Here is a 6,370-nt window from a genome sequence, read left to right as displayed (position 1 = left end):
GTATCTTGCATAAGTAGTGAATATTTAGTGAATACACTGTAAAAAATTCCGGATCAAAATGCTGTAATATGTACCGGCACTCAGGGTACCGAAACTTTTTACAGTAAAATCCATTCACAGGTTATGGAACAAAAAATCTGATATAACGTAACTTTCACAATAATATTTACAGTAAAATTAATGAATCACTCTGATTAAATAAATATTGCTGTAAAAATTACGGTATATAAATTTTTTTTATCACTCTCGGTATATCAGATTTATACCGTAATTCTCAAAGTAAGAATTACCCCATAATCACTGAATCACTCTAATTAAATAAATATTACTGTAAAAATTACTGTTTAATACTTTGAGGTAAAATAGGTTTTACAGTAAAATGGATTTTATGGATGATATGCGCCCAAAGCTCTGGTACTTTATACCGTAATTTGATCACAATTCTTTTCACAATTTTTTCCACAATTTTTTTCAGTGTACAACAAAAATATCAATAGAATTAGCTGCTGTTAACGTTATTGTTCATACTTTTAGAGAAGTGCCCCTCTTTATTATATCGAGTCATTAAATCAATAAATTATCAATAAATGATAATAAAAATTCGGATACTCTTATCAATTATGATTGATTCGATGCTTGAAGATTTAAATATTAACAGGAAAAAACAGATAAATTAAACCGTTTTCATTTACAAGCAAACAGGATTTTAAACTATACTTCTGGCGCCTGTTGTAATCATATAAACGCTTTAATGCAATAAAAATATTTTAAAAATCAAAGTTAATCTTTTATTGATTTCTAGTGAATAGGATGAAAATCTTATCGCTATGGAAGCACTTGTAGATAATTGATTCATGTTATTGTGTGATCAGATGTAGGCTGTTCGACATAAAAATGGGACTCAAATATTCTACTTATTAAGGTAAGAAAGTATAATAATTATTATTCGTTATAAAACAATGAACGTTTATCTATAGTTTCTAAACAAATCTGATTGAAAATCAGACTTTCTCGATAAGTGTTTGAGTTTAGAGAGTTCTCAATGTAATAACAAACAAAAGTAGTGCGGTGATCAAGGTGATTTTTTTTTAAAAAACTGGTTAGAAGAACTGGTTTTTTGGTTAGAAAGTATAATACTTATTATTCGTTATAAAATAATGAACATTTATCTATAGTTTCTAAGCAAAAAATAATTGAAAATCAGACTTTCTCGACAAGTGTTTGAGTTTAAAGAGTGCTCAAAGTAATAACAAACAAAAGTAGTGCGGTGATCGAGGAGATTTTTTAAAAAAACTGGTTTTTAGGTTAGAAAGTATATTAATTATTATTCGTTATAAAACAATAAACGTTTATCCATAGTTTCTAAACGAAAAAGGATTGAAAATCAGACTTTCTCGATAAGTTTTTAAGTTTAAAGAATGCTCAAAGTAATAACAAACAAAAGAAGTGCTGTGATCGAGGTGATCAGTTAGTTTCTTGGTTAGAAAATATAAAAAGTAAGTAACAACCGCACATGAAAAAGTATCAATTTCACTTTGGTTACCGTAATATGAAATATTAATTAGAAAAAATAATTTTTTGAAGAATCGCAGCAATTTCGTCAAATGTGCGTTAAAAAATACAAATATAAAAATCATGTTTAATATATTATACGGTAAAACATGAATTTCAGACAATTTCTCATAATATCTCTAATGCAGTAAATAAATTGTTATCGCAAAAATACTTGTGAAATGCAATTTTATGCGGAAACATTGAAATTTATTTCTCAAAACAATAAAAGTTTTGCTGTAATTTTTAAATTTAATGTTTTAGTTTCAGTCTTTCACCTTTTAGTGTCTGAAAATGTTTACTTAGAGATGCGTAGATACGAAGAAAGTGAACTCATAAATGCTATAAAATATTTAAATTTAATTTATTCCTTATAAAGCAATGAACGTTTGTTTAAAGTTAACAAAAATAAATAAATATCAAATTCCCTAAATAAATTTTTAGTTCAACGAAAAGATTGTTAAAAGTAGTAACTATAAAACTGCTGAAAAGTTTTGATTTAGGATATATAAAAAACAAATATTTCCTCATATTGATTTTTTTATTGAATATTTAGTCAAAAATAATAATTTTGATATATAGTGGGTTTTCTTTAGAAATGAATAAAATGAGTTCTGAGCTGAAAACAAAAGCACTACCCTGAATAACTTTTGTTCTAATAATCGGATTTTTACAAATTAAGTGCCATTCTCTAAGGCTATAAAACTGGACTCAAACTTTCTAAAACGATATCTTATTTTGCGAAATCAGACATGAAAAAGCACTTTCACTGAATTAATATATCCTTTTTTAATAGATTTGATTTTTAAACTTTCAAAATGGGAAAACAATCTGGGTCAAAATAGGAAAAGAATTTGGATTTGCGAATCTGAAAAATATGGTCCCAAGGTTCTAACAGTTTGGTCAAGAGAGTGACCGATTAATGTTAATTTAACTTTTTGAGTATTTTGCTATATCTTGGAAAAAGTTTAAGCGAATTTAAAAATATTTGCACGCAATTGTTAAAATTCGTTTAGCTAAAGGTAAATACGTGTAAAACACTAATTTTTAACATATATTTATAATTTAATTTTTTTTCTTTAATAATTGGAGAAAAGAAATTTGAGCTGTAATATAAATGTTAATGTTTATGTAAATGTCATATAAATGTTTTCACCATTTTAAACTAATAAATTTTAAATAATAAAACAATTTGACTGATTTTTTTTAAATTTCGTATTTTGCAACTAAATAATAAAAATAGTTTCAACTCTAAATTAATAAGTTTGTGTACAACTTAAATTTAAATGGAAAAAAAGCAGTATTTTGAGGATTGATGCATGTAGTACTCAACCGTGTAAAATGATTACGATTTACACTTATAAATCAGAAGAAATAAATGTTAAAATAAATCAACGTTAATAAAAATTTTACAAAAATTTGAAACTTTAATTGTTAACCCTTTGACACAGATGGGACACCGCTGTTCTTTATATATATATATATATTTTTTCTAACTCTCTAATTACAGGCAAAAATATATTTTGGTATTTTTATTTATAAAAAACAGTTTGATAGCTGCTAATTTTTTTTCATTATCGGAGTCATATTCACACTAAAATAAAAAATTCAAAGAAAGTAGTTTAATTATTTTCTCTTATGTTTAAACATTTATAAATACTTAATTTTTTAAATTAAAGAAATTTCAATAAGGAATAACTGTTTCTCTTATATCTAAATCACTGCAAACAAGTACAAATTTGAAAAATTATTGTTTAGAAGAATTTACCTTTTGAAGCAGAAAAAGACACCAGTGTTTCATGCTGTATTTCATTACCATAAATTATTTAATGTACCTGAATTACTCAATTTGATCTAAATTAATACTAAATAATAAAAAAGTATGAAGAATATGTTTCATAAAAATTCAGCGTCAAAAAGGTTAAAGAGCGAAATTGGAAAATTTTGCTATTGGACAGTTGTAGCATTTTTAACAGAGGCCACTTTTTAAAAAGTTGAAATATTTGAACGACTAAAAAGCATTTAATATAATTAATATTAGATATTTCTTTTGAAGTATTTCTCAAATATGCTAAACATTACAAGAATGATTTTTGAAATGAGGAAAATTTTAAGAAACAAGTATGAAAAAAATTCAATTTTAGAATATTATGAAGTATTAATAATAGTTCCATATCTAGTTTTCGAATAAGAGAAATAAGTTTTCTAGCAGGATTTTGTTTTAGTAATTTTACAATTGGTTTCAAAATATCTAATAACATAAAATGTGACTCGGGCATAATGGGTTAAAAACACTTCACAGTTTGAGTCCGAAATAAACTGATTTTAATGATTTGAACTTTACTATTACTCTGGTCGACCACAATAGCGATTCGTTACTTTTAAAATTGTTTTGTAAAGTCATTTTTGATATATGTTCTTTTGAATTGTTTTACGACTCCTAATATGGAGGTTTTAATCACTGTATTTTTGAACGAAAAACTGTATATTATTGATGATGATTTAAATGTATATACCTGATTTTGATCCCCAATAATGGTTTGAAGCCCCGCCCCCCAGCTTGCCATCTTGTTTGAAAAGTAAAGGCGGCCAGTTCGCACTGCCAGCCGCCTTACTCTTTTCCCGGTAGTCAGGGTATTGTGGAACCTCTAGGAACCTTTTCTCCTCTGGCTAATTTTTTAAAGAATTAAGTGAAAAATCTAGAATTAGTGTGAATATTTCAATTTTAGTTTATTTCGATTTTGATCTCCAAAACAGAAATTAAAATCGAGTTTGCTTTTTTTTTAAACCTAAAATTGAAACTTAAATTAAAAATCGGTTTTTATTTTTATTCAAACTTAATACAACATAAAAACTTTGTCAATTAACTCTCAAAAAAGTAGTTCAAAACGCTTTGAAAGATCTATTAACATAGCAGATATTAAAACAAGTATGAATATTCAAATTTTAGCTTACTTTAGGTTTTGATTTTAAAATGATTAAAACCAAAAACGGATTTTTTTTTCGATCTTGATTTTGGTTTATTTTGGTTTCTGATTTATTCTGATACTTTTCACAGTTTGATGAATGAGTCTCATAAGTTGATTTTTTCTCATACTCTTTTTCTCATTCTTTTCTGTTAATTTCATCTTAAAGAATTAGACTAAAGCGCATTTTAAGATGAATTGCATCTATGACTGAAATCATACTATAAGAAGTAACGTCACAGTGAGATAATCATGAAGTTATCTCATCTTTTGTTCACTAACTTCGCAATTTCTTTTTAATTTTTACTTTTCAACACCTTCAATAGTAATACAAACGATCTTCTTTCAACATTTATTTGTTTTCCGATGTCCTTAAAAAGTTGAAACGCGTTTTTCTTTGATAAATACAAATAGGAATTATAAAAGAAAAAACGTTTCTTTAGCATTCTATTTCAAAACTCATTCATCTTTTTTATCTTTTTCGTTGACTCTATTATTACTCCAACTGGTATGCAGTGGCGTAGGGAGGGTGGGGTAGTCCACTCCAGGCTGCACTTTCTAAGGGGCGCCTAAATTATCAATAGAAACAACTTTTACAATTTTTCCAGAATAAAATTTTTTTTCATAATGTCTTAAAAAAATTATACGACTAGTAATATTTTTTCGGTACTCGCGATTACGCTTTAATTTCATATTTTGTAAACTAGCAACATATTTATGGAAATATATTAATCATTTATCGCAAGTTAATCGTAAGTACGTGATATCTTTTTCATTCCTTTATGCACTTTTATTTTTTATTATAAAATCTTTGTTTTTATTCTAAAGATAGACTGATTGTCACCTTTGTGCTGATAAGTGGTATTTGTATCAATCAATTGTAAAATATCTCATTGAAGGACCTGATTATTTCTGAATTATAATTCTTATCAAAAGTTGCTGTTTTTTCTGTCTTTTGTTAAACTGCATCTGAAATGTTTTCTTACTGCTAATTTTTTGAATTTATTTTTTTGTGAAGTTTTGGATACTTTTTTTAAATGGTTTGAATGTTTAATTTCTTATAAGTGAATAATGAGGAAAATTATCTGTTGTATTTATGACAATTTTTTGTTAACAGGAATAGTTTTTTTAATGGAAATTCATGAAATCATTTTTGTTAAAAATTGGTGATTCACAGAAAGAAACCACATCTAATTTTATTAAACTACATCTGAAATGTTTTCTTACTCCTAATATTTTAAATTTACTTTTACGTGAAGTTTTAGAAACTTCCTTATAAATGGTTTGAATGTTTAATTTCTTATAAGTGAGTAATAAGAAAAATTATCTGTTGTATTTATGACAATTTTTTGTCAAGAGGAATAGTTTTTTTAATTGAAATTCGTGAAATCGTTGTGTTAAAAATTGGTGATTCACAAAAAAAACTACATCTACTTTTATTAAACTGCATCGTTTTTAAGAAACTACTTTTATTAAACTACATCTGAAATGTTTTCTTACTGCTAATATTTTAAATTTATTTTTTCGTGAAGTTTTAGAAACTTTTTATAAATGGTTTGAATATTTAATTGCTTATGAGTGAGTAATGTGAGAAATCATCTGATATATTTAGAACAATTTTTTGTCAACAGAACTAGTTTTTGCTAATAGAAATTCCTGAAATCATTTTTATTAAAAATCGGTGATTCGCAAAAAAAAGTAACTGTTGAAGGTTGAAGAATTTGTTTATAGATATAGAATAATTTTATAATTGTTTTATGAATCAATCAATTATCTACAATTGAATTTTTTAAAACCAATATTTGGTAAACTGATTGATGATAATTCATAAAATAATTGATGACAACTGATAA

The sequence above is a fragment of the Parasteatoda tepidariorum genome, chromosome X2 (assembly GCF_043381705.1).
Source record: "Parasteatoda tepidariorum isolate YZ-2023 chromosome X2, CAS_Ptep_4.0, whole genome shotgun sequence".
NCBI lineage: Eukaryota > Metazoa > Arthropoda > Arachnida > Araneae > Theridiidae > Parasteatoda > Parasteatoda tepidariorum.
Note: the sequence above shows the minus strand (reverse complement) of the source record.